This window comes from Hyperolius riggenbachi, chromosome 6 (genome assembly GCF_040937935.1).
Source record: "Hyperolius riggenbachi isolate aHypRig1 chromosome 6, aHypRig1.pri, whole genome shotgun sequence".
NCBI classification, from domain to species: Eukaryota; Metazoa; Chordata; class Amphibia; order Anura; family Hyperoliidae; genus Hyperolius; species Hyperolius riggenbachi.
The window spans coordinates 203,882,100-203,900,433 of record NC_090651.1 but is presented as its reverse complement, the minus strand read 5'-3'; the positions used below and the strand labels follow the sequence as shown (position 1 = coordinate 203,900,433).

The window sequence follows — 18,334 nt, the reverse complement described above, 5'->3', positions numbered from 1 at the left end:
TGCGTAAAAAGAAAATAAATATGGCAGCTTCCATATCCCTCTTGCGACAGTTGTCCTTTAAATAAAGAATGACAAAAGATAGAAAGCCAGCAAAGGTATTTATTTTCCTCTCAGTTCACATTTCCTCTAGGTTCTTAAAAAAAAAATAAAAAAAAAAAAAAAAAAAAATTACCATATGGGTTTTCTTCAGCAATCATCTCGGCATCCCAGTCCTCAGGCTCATGGTGGCAAGATGACTGAACCCCCACTTGGGTGGAGTCAGTGCCTGAATTTTTGTACTCCTCTTCTGATGAGTTTTCTCCCCAGTAGTGTTTACAATATGCTACCCATGCTTCAGTGGCTTCAGTGCTGGACCCTGAACTATCACTCAGCTCATGTTCCCATAAATCATCCACTGCAGAGGAATCTTCATTTGTTAACACAAATGGAACAAGCTCATCAGTCCCTAGATATTGGCCAAACAAAGAATTCCGTTGTGAGTCACGTCAACAACAACATCAGTTACAAATCAGGTAACTCCTTTTCCAGTAATCTCCCAAGACATGCACTGCTGATAGAGTGGCTCCTCCCACCTTCACACTGCAAACACAACCTCAAAATCAAAAGGCAGATATCTGTTCTCCTTGGCGTAAATTGGGACGGTCAGCTTTCAAATGTTACGAGAAGTAGAGCATGCAAATTGAATGCAAATTGTATGAAGTCAGAAATTGGGCAAGAAGTTTGTTTTGCTGGCCCAATTCAAAAATGCATACAATTTGCATTAACACACACCTTAAAGGGGAACTGAAGAGAGAGGTATATGGAGGCTGTCATGTTTATTTCCTTTTAGATAATACCAGTTGCCTGGCAGCCCTGCTGATCCTCTGCCTCTAATACTATTAGCCATAGCCCCTGAACAAGCATGCAGCAGATCAGGTGTTTCAGTGGTTCAGACTTATAAGTCTGATCTGACAAGACTAGCTGCATGCTTGTTTCTGGTTTTAATCAGATACTACTGCAGAGAAATAGACCAGCAGGGCTGCCAGGCAACTGGTATTGATTAAAAGAAAATAAACATGACAGCCTCCATATACCTCTCTCTTCAGTTCCCCTTTAACCACTTCAGCCTACAGCTTTGAAAATCTTATGCATCCGAGCAATGTTCACCTCCCATTCATTCGCTAATAACTTTATCGCTACTTATCAAAATTAATTGATCTATATCTCGTTTTTTCCGCCACTAATTAGGCTTTCTTTGGGTAGTACATTTTGCTAAGAATTTTTTTTTTTAAATCCATCTTAACAGGAAAATTAAGATAGAAATGGAAAAAAAAATCATTTCTTCTCAGTTTTTGGCCATTATAGTTTAAAATTAATACATGCTACAGTAATTAAAACCCATGTATTTTATGTGCCCATTTGTCCCGCTTATTACACCGTTTAAATTACGTCCCTATCACAAATTATGGCACCGATATTTTATTTAGAAATAAAGGTGCATTTTTTCAATTTGCGTCCATCACTATTTACAAGCTTATAATTTAAAAAAAATGTAATAGGATACTCTCTTGACATGTATATTTAAAAAGTTCAGACCCTTAGGTAACTATTTATGCAGTTTTTTTTTAATTGTAATTTTTTTTTTAATACAAAAATGTATTTGGGTAATTTTAGTTTGTGAGGTAAATAGCTAATTTTAGATGTAATATAATGTATTTTTTTATTTAATAAAGGTATGTGGGTGCAGTTTACTATTTACATTCAAAAAATTCCTGGAGGCGAACGATCTCGCATCCAGGAACTAAAAGAAAAGAAGAAGGTGATGTTTCCTGGGCGCAGAAATACCGCGCTCTCTGATGAGAAAGCGTCGGTATTTCTGCCGGGGACTTAGATCGGTGAATGGGAATTATATTCCCATTCACTGATCGGGGGGCAGCGGGAGGCAGTGGGAGCGCGCGCCCGATCGTGCGCACCACACGGCTGCAGCAGTGCTTATCTGGACGGATATATCCGTCCAGATATGGCGAAGTGGTTAAAGAGACTCTGAAGCCTCTGAAAATGACCCTTTTTATTAGCATGTCTTGTTAAAGGGAAGGTTCAGGGACTAGCTAAAAAAAATAAAAATCCATTTCCACTTACCTGGGGCTTCCTCCAGCCCGTGGCAGGCAGGAGGTGCCCTCGGCGCCGGTCCGCAGGCTCCCGGTGGCCGACCCGACCTGGCCAGGCCGGGCCTCTTCTGCGCTCCATGGTGCGTTCCACGCCGGCGCGCTGACATCATCGGACGTCCTCCGGGCTGTACTGCGCATGCTCAGTAGTTCTGAGCCTGCGCAGTAAAACCCGGAGGACGTCCGATGACGTCAGCGCGCCGGCGTGGAACGCACCATGGAGCGCAGAAGAGGCCCGACCTGGCCGCCGGCCTGGCCAGGTCGGGTCGGCCACCGGAGACCACCGGGAGCCTGCGGAGCGGCGCCGAGGGCACCTCCTGCCTGCCACGGGCTGGAGGAAGCCCCAGGTAAGTGGAAATGGATTTTTATTTTTTTTAGCTAGTCCCTGAACTTTCCCTTTAAGCACTAATGTATTAGCTGAACCACCACTATCCCGTGGCAAAACGAGCCCTAATCACCCCCAAACACCGGGGAAAAAATCCACAACCTTCTTGGATGTTGATTTTGCTGCCCGGGGAGGCAGAGCTTTCAGCTGTAGCTCTGCCTCCATTCGCGTCTATCTCCCGCGGATCTCCGCCTCCTTCCCCTCTCAGGGAAGGAAGACTGAGAGGGACGGGAGGAGGCGGAGATCCGCGAGAGATAGATTTGAATGGAGGCAGAGCTGCAGCTGAAAGCTCTGCCTCCAACAGGAAGGAGTCCCGCAATTTGCCCCGGGTTTTTGGGGGTGATTAAAGCCTCGTTTTGCCGCGGGATAGCGGTGGTTCAGCTAAAACATTAATGCTTAACAAGGCTGGAAAAAAAAAATAATAATATTCATTTTCGGAGGCTACAGAGTCTCTTTAAAGGACAACTGTGGTGATAAGAATATGGAGGCTGCCATATTTATTTCCTTCTAAATAATGCCAGTTGCCTGGCAGCCATGCTGATTTATCTTGGCTGCAAGAGTGTCCGAATCACACCAGAAACAAGTATGCAGCTAATCTTGTCAAATCTGACAATGTTTCTAACACCTTATCTGAATACGCTTATTCAGGGCCTATGGCTAAAAGTATTAAAGGCAGAGGATGAGCAGGACTGCCAGGCAACTGGTATGGTTTTAAAGGCTATAGATATGGCAGCCTTCATATACGCCTCACTACAGTTGTCCTTTAAATGATATGTGACGTAAAAGAAACATAACACAATGCATACCTCCTTTTTAACACCTAACCTTAAAAGGGAATCTGAAGTGAAAATAAACGTATGATATAATGATTTCTATGTTTAATACAGCTAAGAAATAAAATATTATTAGCACAGATTTGAGTCTCATATTGTTTCCAGTACAAGAAGAGTTAAGAAACTTCAGTTATCTACGCAAAAGAGCTTCTCTGAGCTCTTGACTTTATAAAGTCGTGGACAGCACTGTCTTTCAAAGCACTTATCTCAACTATCTCTCATTGATCTACTTTGTTTACTGTTTTTTTTGCAGAGAAAAGTTCAAAGGGTCCTTAGCCTTCTCTGTGAAATCATTTAAAATGAGTGTATTGTGGAAACTGCAATTATTACAGAATGATGCAAAAAAAAAAAAAAAAATTAAAATAAAATAAAAAAATAAAGCTATATACCTGAAAATAAAAATATGACACCTTTCTTTGCTACTAATGTTCTATAAATTATCCACATTACACAACCAATTCATTATATCATGAGTTTTTTTTCCGCTTTTCACCCGACTTTGTACCCTCCAAACTTTTTGCCTGATGAAGTGGGATTGTGACCCGTGCAACGCGTTGCAACATTGGAGCTTTTAATAAAAGTTACTTTATACTGCGAGTAACGTCCCACTGTCCGGTTTGTCTTTACATGAGGGAGGCGAGTCCACCAACTTCCCCCTTTTTAAACGGTTTTTAATTGCTTTTTTTCTACTTGGCGCCTCTGTGTTACTACTCTACCAACTTAAGTTAGAGGAATGTGGAGGCGGACATATTTATTTTCTTTTAATCAATGCACTGGCCTGACTGCCCTGATAATCGTTTGCCTGTAGCCTCCCTAGCGGTAAGAACGAGTCTCACTCGTACAGCAGAAACTTACTGGCATCGGTATGGACGAGTGAGACTCGCAGGGAGATACCAGACTGGGTGCATATTAATTTGGCGCCGCTCAGTTTGGCACGGTGAGAGCCGAATGACAGCTCTCACAGCTGCTCCTAAACTCCAAGGCAGCGTTAAATACTATTCCCCCTCCGAGTTGTCGCAATTTGGAGGGAGATGTAATTCGGGGTGTGGCAGCCGCCAGAGACCCGAATTACCGCTACACGCCCTGCGCAGCATAGCATTGCTGCTATGGGGCACCCAGTTTCGGCGCTCGGCTCTCAGAGCCGCGCGCTGTAATCAACTGATCTATACCAGACCAGCAGGGAGATACTAGCAGCATTATACCCCCCCCCCCATCCTTTTGGATCAATCCCCCCTTTCTTCCCCTCCGAGGGTGGTGATTTGAGTTGATGATGCTGAGCCAGCTACAGGTGTTCCCATCCTCCCTCCCGGTCCCCCTGGCGAAGCGGCGAGATGAGCTGTGAGTATTACCAAGGCCCTCTCCAGCGATGACCGTGCATTCTCGTCCCTCATACAGCTCCGGGCCACTGTTCACAGTATGGGGACGGGACTTCATGACGTCGTCAAGTCGCATCCCTGTACTGTGACAAGTAGCCTGGAGCTGCACAACAGAGGAGAGTGTGCGGTCATCGCTGGAGAGAGCCTCAGTGAGTAATACCCCTGCTCATCGCACAGAGCTGCCGGGGGATCAGAAGGGAGGATCTGAAGGAGGGGGGATTGGAAGGGAAAGAAGGAGGGGGGGGGGCAGACAGAGGATCAGAAAGGAAGTAGGGAGAACGGGATGAAATGCCGCCGCACTACTCTAGGCCAGATGGATGCATATTGGGACACTGTGGGTAGCATAGATCGCTACCCACGGTGTGCATCCATCAGTCCTATGGAAGCCCACAGAAGCAAAAAAAAGCAGAGCCAGCAGCGCAAAGCAGCTTTAAATCTCCCTCGTAGCATGGACGAGTCTGACTCGTCCTTAGGGCTCTTTTCCACTATGAAATTTCAATTTCCACCATGCGATTGAGCTACTATACTCAATATAGTATAGCTCAATCGCATCCAAAACGCGGCAGGAGGACGATTGCGCTTTGACCAAAATTGCATCGCAAACGGATCGCACTAATGGAAATTGCTGCTGAAGTTTCCATTAGTTTAATATACCTTGCGTTTTGCGATTGGAATCAAATCGCAAATGGCAGGGTAGTGAAAAAAAGGCCCTTACCGCGATCAGCAACTTTAAGCTGGATGAGTCAGGCTCGTCCTTAACACTACGGAGGTTAATTCAGTGGGGTAAACAAAATGGTTGCATAAAAATGTGAGGCAACTAAAGCATTTTTTAACACAATTCCTTCATTTCAGGGGCTTAAAAGTAGTTGGCCAATGGACTCAAAGGCTATTTAATGGGCAGGTGTGGGCAAGTCCGTCGTTATGTCATTATCAAGCCTGGAGTTAATTTGAGGTGTGGTGCTTGCATGTGAAAGATGCTGCTGTGAACAGACAACATGTGGTCAAAGGAGTTCTCCATACAAGTGAAGGAAGCTATCCTTAAGGGCCCTTTTCCACCAGCGCGTTTGCTCTGGCTGAATCGCAAAAACGCAAACCGCTAGCGATTTTACAATCGCTACGGTTTGCTTTTTAACATAGGAATCGCGGTAGGTCATTTCCACTACCGCGATTCGTTTTTGCCGGGAACGCGAACGCGCGGCAGAGCGATATTTGCCGCGATTTTGCTATGCAGTGCATAGCATAGCAAAATCGCGGCCGCGAACGTCGGGGAATCGCCGGTAATTGCGATTCAGCAATCGCTAGCGTTCAGCGTGAACGCTAGCGATTGCTAGTGGAAAAGGGCCCTAAAGGAATACCATCGATACCCAAGTGTTCTAAAATGACAGTGTGCAAATAATGTCTAAGTAGCTGCGTAAACATTTTCCTAATTTTCATGTTAAATAGAGGCAAAACCTGTAATTTATTGAGGGTAGGATTTAGCTATATTGGGACAAATCAATTGCAGAAGGGGTGTGTGCTTCAATGCACAGCCAGAGTTGCATATCAGACTACAGAAAGCAAATATCAAACATATCAAACTCTGAAAGCAAAAACAGTATGAAAAAGCTGTGACAATTAGTTACATTTCCTCTGCTCTCTTCAGACAGGTCAGTCAGAAACACAGGACACAGGAGCTGAAGCTGTTGGGTGCTCTCTTCTCTGTCACACACAGAGCTACACATAGAGTTAACTGATCAAGTGTGAGGGGAATTTCCCCTCTCCTCATGGCTAAGTCAGCCCTCAGTCAGTAAACTTTGAATGTATTTTGATAACAGTAAAGAAAGAAGTTGCTACTAAAATGTATACACCAGTACTTAGCTGCACTTCCCAAACAATTCCCGTGTCAATTGAAAAAAATGTGAATCGATAGTATTCCTTTAACTACCTGCGGACCGAGCGAGTATAAATCTACGGCGGGCAGGGGGCGCTGCGCTCCTGACCGGACGCAAACTCTACGTCCCATTGACCGCGCACCCCAGCCCGTCCCTCGGTCCGCTCTGCCCGTCCCTCGGTCCGCAATGTGATGCCCTGCCGCCTCTATGACGGCAGAGCACTGTGAGCCGGGCAGGAGCTGTTTTCATTGGCTCCTGGCCCTGTCATTCATGTAAGCCGTTCCCATTGGCTTACATGGAATGACAGGGTCAGGAGCCAATGAAAGCGGCTCCTGACCGGCGCACAGCGCTCTGCCGTCATAGCGACGGCAGGGAGAGCAGCCTGCGGCGGGGACAGAGCTGCGTGTACGGCGGGAGTGACGGTAACTTGCGGCGATTCGTCGGGAAGCGGCGGTTTGCTGGACCAGTACCCTCTGGTCCTTAAGGGGGCAGAGGGTGCTGGTCCAGAAAGGGTTAAGCTGCGCAAATAGAAAAACCCGCCTCAGAGAAATTGCTACAATATTACAAGTGGTAAGATCTACAATTTGGTACATCCTGAGAAAGCAAGCACTGTTGAACTCAGCAATGCAGACCTGGACGTCCACGGAAGACACCAGTGGATGATCACAGAATCATTTCCATGGTGAAGAGAAACCCCTTCACAACAGCCAACCAAGTTAACAACACTCTTCAGAAGGTAGGTGTATTGATATCCAAGTCTACCATATTGAGCAGACTGCATGAAGCCCCAAGAATAGAGGTTAGATTGGACTTGGACGTGCATGGCTGCCAGTGGCATTGGGTCACTAATGTTTATTGATCATGCGACAGTACAGAAGCAGCGGAATTAATTCTGAGGTGTTCAGGGATATACTGTCTGGTCAAATGCAGCTAAATTGATGGTGCGGCATTTCATGGTACAGATGGACAATGACCTGAAACATACAGCCAAAGCAACCAAGGATTTTCTCAAGGCAAAGAAGTGGAAAATTATTGGATGGCCAAAATAGTCACCTGATCTTAACCCAATTAAGCATGCATTTCACTTGTTGAAGACTAAACTTCGGACAGAAAGGCCCACAAACAGCAAATTAAAGCCGCTGCAATAAAGGCCTGGCAGAGAATTAGAAAGAAACCTAGCATCTGGTGATGTCCATGAGCTCAAGATCTCAGGGTGTCATTGCCAGAAAAAGGTTTTCAACCGAGTATTAGAAATTAACATTTTATTTCCAGTGATTTAATTTGTCTATTTACTTTTGAGCCCCTGAAGTGATGGGATTGTGTTAAAAAAATGCTGTAGTTGCCTCACATGCCATGCACTGATGAGGAACACCCACTCTGTATGCATGCTGGATTATTGTGGCTCTGTACAAATACCAAGCTGACACATCATTGCATCCCAGCTGTTCTGGAGGTGGTGTTAGCTTACAGGGACAACAAATGATGATTTGCATATTCAGCAGTGATGCATCGTGTGAGACATAATATGCTCACTCCATCCTGAATTATCACAAATACCGTCTGTTTTAAGAAGGCAAACTTTTGTTTTGCATAACATTTATTAAGAGGGCTGTTTGGTCCTTTGTAGCCCCTTACACACTCCAAGAAGTTCTGCTTCACAATGAGCTTGATGGCTAGTCTAACTCACATTTTTATGCAATCATTTTGTTCACCCCACTGAATTAAAGCTGAAAGTCTGCACTTCAACTGCATCTGAGTGGTTTCATTTAAAATTCATTGTGGCAACAGGGAAAGAAAAAAATAAATTAGAAAAAAGGTGGTCTATGTCCAAATATTTATGGACCTAACTGTAGATTAATACGTAATGAGGTAGGCACGGTAGAAAAACAACATTGGGGCATATTTGGTAGAGCAGGGTTTACACTTTCTTAACTAGGTTGTGTGCGCGGTGCTGTGACATATGTCACAGCACTGTCCATACCATTCAGTGCCCCCAGTGGTCCCCGCACTACTATCCTGGAATCTTCTACTGGGACGAATGTCAAATATGGGCAGGGAGTGGCATCTATGTAGTTACCCAGTCTGTCCCTAAGAACACCCCTTTCACCCCCTGATCATGCCCACTCCTCAGCCCAGCTCGGTGTGAAGGAGATCTGCAACTTTATGTGCTATGGGAGCTCTCCGTTGCTGAGATTTCACAGATAAAAGAAAAACCCCACATCATTACTTACCTACTCTGCAATTCCTTCGTTGTATTTTCAGTCCAGTCGTCTCTGCCATTCCCCCTGCAGTGTCCTCCCTTAAACCCCGGCACCAGACTGGTGCTGACACTGTAAGTACTTCAGCGTCAACGCTATTTTGTTATGAAACAACTGGCGGGAAGACACTGCAGGGGGCCGGCAGAATTGACAGGACTGAAAATATAGCGAGGGAATTGCGAAGCAGGTAAGTAATGATGTTTTTTTTTCTATTATTATTATTATTATTATGCATTTATATAGCGCCGACATATTACGCAGCGCTATACACAGTGTATATATATCTTGTCACTAACTGTCACTCAAAGGAGCTCACAATCTAATCCCTACCATTGCCATATGTCTATATTATGTAGTGTAAGTACTGTAGTCTAGGGTTTTTTGTTTTTTTTTGTTTTTTTTTTAGGGCCAATTAACTTATCTGTATGTTTTGGGAATGTGGGAGGAAACCGGAGTGCCCGGAGGAAACCCACACAGACACGGAGAGAACATACAAACTCTTTGCAGATAGTGCCCTAGCTGGGATTCGAAACAGGGACCCAGCGCTGCAAGGCGAGAGAGCTAACCACTACACTACCGTGCTGCCCACAGAGCAAATAGCCTGTTACATACAGAATGCATGCTATGAAACTGGCGTAAGTACCAGTGAACTTGCCATGCACCACCTGCACACAGTAATTTGACTGGTATTTGCTGAATATGCCTCATTGTAGTGTGGAAAGTATCAACAGAAATGCAAACAAGGACTACAAACATACATGGCAGCAGTGGGTAGAACTAGAAGCCTCACACTAGGCAGGAAACATGCCATGGCTATTCAGAAGCCTCTAAATAGTGCTTTGAGGGCAGTAGGAGAAAAATGCTATTTGTCTTTTTTTGTCTAAATATAGAGGACTGATGAGGCATGTATAACGGATGTAAGTATTAAGGGAGGTGTGTGGTGGAAATGGCACCGTAGAGGGAAGCAACTCAAAACCACAATATGGCACCAGGATGCACAGCAGAGACATTCATACCACATCAGAATTTCACCACCTCTATATTTGTTTACAATCCCCCCCCCCCCCAATATTACTTTTCTGTCTAAGACATGCCTCTCTAACCACTTGCCGACCGCCCACAGCCCATGGGCGGCGGCAAAGTGGATCCCCTAAGGACCGCAATACGCCTTAAGGCGGTGCGTCGTTTTCCTTAGCCGGGGGAGCGATCGCGTCATTGATGACGCGCGCTTCCCCCGGCAACTGGCTCCGCCCACCCGCCGTAACATCCCGCCGGCCATACGGAAGCGCCGGCGGGATGTTAACCCCGCGATCGCCGCTACAAAGTGTATAATACACTTTGTAATGTATACAAAGTGTATTATACAGGCTGCCTCCTGCCCTGGTGGTCCCAGTGTCGGAGGGACCACCAGGGCAGGCTGCAGCCACCCTAGTCTGCACCCAAACACACTGATCTGCCCCCCCCCGCCCACTGATCGCCCACAGCACCCCTCAGACCCCCCCCTGCCCACCCCCCAGACCCCTGTTTGCACCCAATCACCCCCCTAATAACCCATCAATCACTCCCTGTCACTATCTGTCAACGCTATTTTTTTTTTATCTCCCCCCCTGCCCCCTCCTGATCACCCCCCCCACCCCTCAGATTCTCCCCAGGACCCCCCCCAGACCCCCCCCCCCCGTGTACTGTATGCATCTATCCCCCCTGATAACCTGTCAATCACCTGTCAATCACCCATCAATCACCCCCTGTCACTGCCACCCAACAATCAGCCCCTAACCTGCCCCTTGCGGGCAATCTGATCACCCACCCACACCAATAGATCGCCCGCAGATCCGACATCAGATCACCTCCCAAATCCATTGTTTACATCTATTCTCTCCTCTAAACACCCACTAATTACCCATCAATCACCCCCCATCACCACCTGTCACTGTTACCTATCAGATCAGACCCTAATCTGCCCCTTGCGGGCACCCAATCACCCGCCCACACGCTCAGATTGCCCTCAGACCTCCCCCCCCCCCTTATCAATTCGCCAGTGCATTAATTACATCTGTTCTTCCCTGTAATAACCCACTGATCACCTGTCAATCACCTGCCAATCACCTATCACCCATCAATCACCCCCTGTCACCCCCTGTCACTGCCACCCATCAATCAGCCCCTAACCTGCCCCTTGCGGGCAATCTGATCACCCACCCACACCAATAGATCGCCCGCAGATCCGACATCAGATCACCTCCCAAGTGCATTGCATCTGTTCTCTCCTCTAAACACCCACTAATTACCCATCAATCACCCCATGTCACTGCTACCCATCAGATTAGACCCCCATCTGCCCCTAGGGCACCCAATCACCCGCCCACACCCTCAGACCCCAGCCCTGATCACCTCGCCATTGCATTACTTGCATCTATTCCCCCCACTAATCACACCTTGAGACACCCATCAATCACCTCCTGTCACTACCTGTCACCCCCTAGCACACCTACCCTGATCCTGATCACTCGGCCAAACCCTCAGATCCCCCTCAGACCCCCTTCCGATCACCTCCCCAGTGCATTGAGTGCATCTATTTTCCCCTCTAATCACCCCCTGAGACACCCATCAATCACCTCCTGTCACCCCCCTAGCACTCCTATCCATCAGATCAGGCCCAATACAACCTGTCATCTAAAAGGCCACCCTGCTTATGACCGGTTCCACAAAATTCGGCCCCTCATAGACCACCTGTCATCAAAATTTGCAGATGCTTATACCCCTGAACAGTCATTTTGAGACATTTGGTTTCCAGACTACTCACGGTTTTGGGCCCGTAAAATGCCAGGGCGGTATAGGAACCCCACAAGTGACCCCATTTTAGAAAAAAGACACCCCAAGGTATTCTGTTAGGTATATGACGAGTTCATAGAAGATTTTATTTTTTGTCAAAAGTTAGCGGAAATTGATTTTTATTGGGTTTTTTTTCACAAAGTGTCATTTTTCACTAACTTGTGACTAAAAATAAAATCTTCGATGACCTCGCCATACACTTAATGGAATACCTTGGGGTGTCTTCTTTTTAAAATGGGGTCACTTGTAGGGTTCCTATACTGCCCTGGCATTTTAGGGGCCCTAAACCGTGAGGAGTAGTCTAGAAAACAAATGCCTCAAAATGACCTGTGAATAGGACGTTGGGCCCCTTAGCGCACCTAGGCTGCAAAAAAAGTGTCACACATGTGGTATCGCCGTACTCAGGAGAAGTAGTATAATGTGTTTTGGGGTGTATTTTTACACATACCCATGCTGGGTGGGAGAAATCTCTCTGTAAATGGACAATTGTGTGTAAAAAAAAATCAAACAATTGTCATGTACAGAGATATTTCTACCACCCAGCATGGGTATGTGTAAAAATACACCACAAAACACATTATACTACTTCTCCTGAGTACGGCGGTACCACATGTGTGGCACTTTTTTACACCCTAAGTGCGCTAAGGGGCCCAAAGTCCAATGAGTACCTTTAGGATTTCACAGGTCATTTTGCGACATTTGGTTTCAAGACTACTCCTCACGGTTTAGGGCCCCTAAAATGCCAGGGCAGTATAGGAACCCCACAAATGACCCCATTCTAGAAAGGAGACACCCAAAGGTATTCCGTTAGGAGTATGGTAAGTTCATAGAAGATTTTATTTTTTGTCACAAGTTAGCGGAATATGACACTTTGTGAAGAAAAACAATTCAAATCAATTTCCGCTAACTTGTGGCAAAAAATAAAATCTTCTATGAACTCACCATACTCCTAATGGAATACCTTGGGGTGTCTTCTTTGTAAAATGGGGTCATTAGTGGGGTTCCTATACTGCCCTGGCATTTTAGGGGCCCTAAACCGTGAGGAGTAGTCTTGAAACAAAAATGACCTGTGAAATCCTAAAGGTACTCATTGGACTTTGGGCCCTTTAGCGCAGTTAGGGTGCAAAAAAGTGCCACACATGTGGTATCGCCGTACTCAGGAGAAGTAGTATAATGTGTTTTGTGGTGTATTTTTGCACATACCCATGCTGGGTGGGAGAAATAACTCTGTAAATGGACAATTGTGTGTAAAAAAAATGAAAACATTGTCATTTACAGAGAAATTTCTCCCACCCAGCATGGGTATGTGTAAAAATACACCCCAAAACACATTATAGTACTTCTACTGAGTATGGCAATACCACATGTGTGGCACTTTTTTGCAGCCTAACTGAGCTAAGGGGTCCAAAGTCCAATGAGCACCTTTAGGCTTTACAGGGGTGCTTACAATTTAGCACCCCCCAAAATGTCAGGACAGTAAACACACCCCACAAATGACCCCATTTTGGAAAGTAGACACTTCAAGGCATCCAGAGAGGGGCATGGTGAGTCCGTGGCAGATTTCATTTTTTTTTTTGTCGCAAGTTAGCAGAAATGGAAACTTTTTTTTTTTTTTTGTCATTAAGTGTCATTTTCCGCTTACTTGTGACAAAAAATAATATCTTCTATGAACTCACTATGCCTCTCAGTGAATACTTTGGGATGTCTTCTTTCCAAAATGGGGTCATTTGGGGGGTATTTATACTATCCTGGAATTCTAGCCCCTCATGAAACATGACAGGGGGTCAGAAAAGTCATAGATGCTTGAAAATGGGAAAATTCACTTTTTGCACCATAGTTTGTAAACGCTATAACTTTTACCCAAACCAATAAATATACACTGAATGGGTTTTTTTTTTATCAAAAACATGTTTGTCCACATTTTTTGCGCTGCATGTATACAGAAATTTTACTTTATTTGAAAAATGTCAGCACAGAAAGTTAAAAAAATCATTTTTTTGCCAAAATTCATGTCTTTTTTGATGAATATAATAAAAAGTAAAAATCGCAGGTGCAATCAAATAGCACCAAAAGAAAGCTTTATTAGTGACAAGAAAAGGAGCCAAAATTCATTTAGGTGGTAGGTTGTATGAGCGAGCAATAAACCGTGAAAGCTGCAGTGGTCTGAATGGGGAAAAAGTGCCTGGTCCTTAAGGGGTAGAAAGACTGTGGTCCTCAAGTGGCTAAGTTTGCCAATAAGGTTAAGGGCAATATCAATATCCCTCTAGATAGAGTGGGACCCTGACACAAGAAGGGGAATAGCAAGAGAGGGGAGGGCATTTTGGCATGAAAATGACACATGAGGGCATTACCTTGGACCCCTAAGAGACTCAGAAGATCACTAACTAATTTACCCTTGTGGGTTAGAAGTGTGCTGACGGCATGGGATAGTTTAATATTTAATAATCAGCTTGTGTCATCTATACCAGGGCCGTTGACTCCAATATTTGATAACTTAGGTTTTTCCCCGGCGGTGGGAGCCGAAACCTTTATAGGTATCTCTAGGGAAAATTGGCCACATTTGAGGAAGTTTTGGTGAGGGGAACACTGCTTCCTATGGCGGATATGGGGAAGATTAGCAAGGAGAGTTCTTGGTCACCGAACTGGCTCCAATATCATCAGCTACATAGCTATGTTAAATCTATTGAGCGGGCTCGAGGGACATGGAGAGACTGTTCGAAGTTTGAGAATTTGTGTGTGAATGATTCCAGACCCGAACAGGTTTTATCAAAAATTTACCAAATCCTTGGTGATACTTCACCCAACCCCTTTGACAATATTATCTCTACATGGGAAGCAGACCTCGGAAAATCCTTTCGAAAAAGTCGAATGGAAAAAAAAAAACAAAAAAAAAAAAAACAACAAAAAAAAAAACAACACTGACCCTGACCTATAAGTCATCCATTTCAAGTTCAGTCCAAGAGAGTATAGACTATTAACCCACTGGTTCCGCACCCCGGCCCAGATATGTAGATGGCAGGAGGGACTGACAGACACACAGCGATTTTCCTTCAGGCTCAGGCAGAAATAGCTCAGCCCGATCGGATCTGCTCTACTGCGTAGGCGCGTGGTGACTGGCAGCGCTGGAATGGAGGTACAGGAAAGCCTCATTAGGATCCAGAGGCTTCCTCCTCCGAATGTAAGTACCCCATGGGGGCACTATTTTTCTTACAGATTCTCTTTAAAGTTTCGAAAGCTTACAACAAACCATGTACAGTTAGTCATTAAAGATATTACCAGAATAAAAGTTTGATCCCCAGGTTATAACACGCTAGCCGCTTACCAGATGTTATGGCTGACCCGTCAGAACCAGCATAAGCGTTTGCATTAAGAGAATCAAGCTGCTTGATCAAATGCTTATGCTGGTTCTGACGGGTCAGCCATAACATCTGGTAAGCGGCTAGTGTTATAACCTGGGAGTGCCTGTATGTGAAAGATTTGCTGGTGCTGGGACACGGTATGCGAGATTTGGTGTGACGGGCACTTTGTGGTGAAGAATTACAAACATACTACGCCATAGAGTCCTTTTTTCCTTTCATGCATGGTCTGGATACGGTTGGAAGTACACAGGAGGATCGGTTGGGATTTGCTGGCTGGGCCATATGTGTTGAATGAAAACTGTCACAATTGGCATTTGAATTTGGTGAGCATAATCGTTTTCCTTAATAAGGATAACCTCTGATGTTGTGAGAAGTACCTGCATTCATCTGCTTAGGCGTTCTTTGAATTTGGGACTTGTTAACTTGGACTTTTGCCGTTTCAACAAAATTGTGTGTGAGCTATTACTAGAAACTATTTCCTGCTGTCATAGCCTCCAGGGTCCTCGAAAACAAGGTCCCAGGTTAGGCAGTGAAGTTAGGTCATTGATACTAGGCCATTAAATGGTTATATATTGATGTAATAACAATTCCGATTTAAACAATTCAGGATTAGAGCTATAGGTCTTCCGCTGTAAATAGGCCACATACGTATTTTTGAGTGTTGATATAAACAGTGAGTCGATGCACTGAATATTTACACAGATAAGACCTGTTGAGCGCTGATGTTATTTTAAATATAAACATAGTGTATATAGCCACGTCACTAACTGCTGAGTAATTAATCAGCAGCAACATAGTGCTGAATAGGAAAAAAAATTGTGTAAGCATGGAACTCTACACAATGCCCACAAACTATATTTAGAGTGGCTGGCAAAAGTAGTCGGCCCCCTTGAAGTTTTCCACATTTTGTCACATTACTGCCACAAACATAAATCAATTTTATTGGAATTCCACGTAAAAGACCAATACAAAGTGGTGTATACGTGAGAAGTGGAACGAAAATCATACATGATTCCAAACATTTTTAAAAAATAAATAACTGCAAAGTGAGGTGTGCGTAATTATTCAGCCCCCTTTGGTCTGAGTGCAGTCATTTGCCCATAGACATTGCCTGATGAGTGCTAATGACTAAATAAAATGCACCTGTGTGTAATCTAATGCCAGTAGAAATACAGCAGCTCTGTGAGGGCCTCAGAGGTTGTCTAAGAGAATATTGGGAGCAACAACACCATGAAGTCCAAAGAACACACCAGACAGGTCAGGGATAAAGTTATTGAGAAATTTAAAGCAGGCTTAGGCTACAAAAAGATTTCCAAAGCCTTGAACATCCCACGGAGCACGGTTCAGGTGATCATTCAGAAATGGAAGGGGTATGGCACAACTGTAAACCTACCAAGATCAGGCCGTCTACCAAAACTCACAGGCCGAACAAGGAGAGTGCTGATTAGAAATGCAGTCACGAGGTCCATGGTGACTCTGGACGAGCTGCAGAGATCTACAACTCAGGTGGGGAAATCTATCCATCGGACAACTATTAGTCATGCACTGCACAAAGTTAGTCTTTATGGAAGAGTGGCAAGAAGAAAGCCATTGTTAAACAGAAAAGCATAAGAAGTCCCGTTTTCAGTTTGCCACAAGCCATGTGGGGGACACAGCAAACATGTGGAAGAAGGTGCTCTGGTCAGATGAGACCAAAATGGAACTTTTTGGCCAAAATGCAAAACGCTATGTGTGGCGGAAAACTAACACTGCAAATCACTCTGAACACACCATCCCCACTGTCAAATATGGTGGTGGCCGCATCATGCTCTGGGGGTGCTTCTCTTCAGCAGTGACAGGGAGGCTGGTCAGAGTTGATGGGAAGATGGATGGAGCCAAATACAGGGCAATCTTGGAAGAAAAACTCTTGGAGTCTGCAAAAGACTTGAGACTGGGGTGGAGGTTCACCTTCCAGCAGGACAACGACCCAAAACAAAGCCAGGGAAACCATGGAATGCTTTAAAACAAAACATATCCATGTGTTAGAATGTCCCAGCCAAAGTCCAGATCTAAATCCAATTGAGAATATGTGGCAAGATCTGAAAACTGCTGTTCACAAACGCTGTCCATCTAATCTGACTGAGCTGGAGGTGTTTTGCAAAGAAGAATGGGCAAGGATTTCAGTCTCTAGATGTACAAAGCTGGTAGAGACATACCCTAAAAGACTGGCAGCTGTAATTGCAGCAAAAGGTGGTTCTACAAAGTATGGACCCGTGCTGAATAATTACGCACACCCCACTTTGCAGTTATTTTTTTAAAAATGTTTGGAATCATGTATGATTTTCGTTCCACTTCTTACGTATACACCACTTTGTATTGGTATTTCACGTGGAATTCCAATAAAAATTATTCATGTTTGTGGCAGTAATGTGACAAAATGTGGAAAACTTCAAGGGTGCCGAATACTGTTGCAAGAAACTGTAGATTGCTCTACTAACGGAGGGTGGCAAACAGGGACCATGCTAATAACAACCAGTTAAAGCGGACCTGAACTCAGAACATCCTCTCTGCTCTTAAAGAGAATCTGTATCCATGCAAACTTAACAAAATAAACATACCAGCCTGTCTGCAGCGCTCTCCTCTCCCCCTCTGCGTCATTTTCGCCGCTCCCCGACGCTGTTTTGAGCAGTAAATCACACTTTTATTGCTTGTTTTGTAAACAAGCAATATGGCCGCCAAAACCGGAAGTTCGTCGGGCAGAGCGTGTGCCCGCTTCCAGGGAGTGTGCATGAGAGCCGTGCACAAGAGGAGCGCAAGTCTAAGCATGCGCTGTAGGTCCTCTCGTGCTGGCTCTATCTCAGCTGCCGATCAGCCTATCAGGGTCTCAGAGCCGGCTGCAATACACAGAGGCAGACCATTGATTCACTCTGCACAGCAGCATAAGTATTGCAGCCGGAGACTCTGATAGGCAAGTGTATTATTTATATTATTAGTAATGTGTAATTAGTAATCAGCTCTCTTCCTGGTCTGCAGCCTCATAGTCAGATAGAGCAGAGACTTCCTAATGAAACTCACGGGAGCGAGCATAGAGGGACGTGGAGGGGGCGTGGAGGGAAGGCCTGCCTAACAGCTAAACAACAATAAAGAGTCAGCCCCTTCCAGAGACGGTGTTGTGTCTGATTACGCTGCCTGTGGATTTGCGCTGCCCCGCATGCGTGGTAGGAGACTGTGCGGCCACATTTCCTATAGAATGATGCTGCTGGAGGTATAATACTAAATATCTCCGCTCCCACACCT

General features: G+C 45.0%; 1 protein-coding gene across 5 annotated transcripts in view; it reads right to left on the bottom strand.

Annotated features, from left to right (window-relative positions):
• Positions 1-18,334, bottom strand: part of LOC137521286 (CMP-N-acetylneuraminate-beta-galactosamide-alpha-2,3-sialyltransferase 4-like) — a 696,719-nt gene that overhangs the window by 635,407 nt on the left and 42,978 nt on the right. For all 5 annotated transcript variants that reach the window (XM_068240323.1, XM_068240331.1, XM_068240332.1 and 2 more), the window contains one exon: positions 173-445. The gene's annotated coding sequence lies outside the window, so the exon portion shown is untranslated. The remainder of the gene's footprint in view (positions 1-172; positions 446-18,334) is intronic.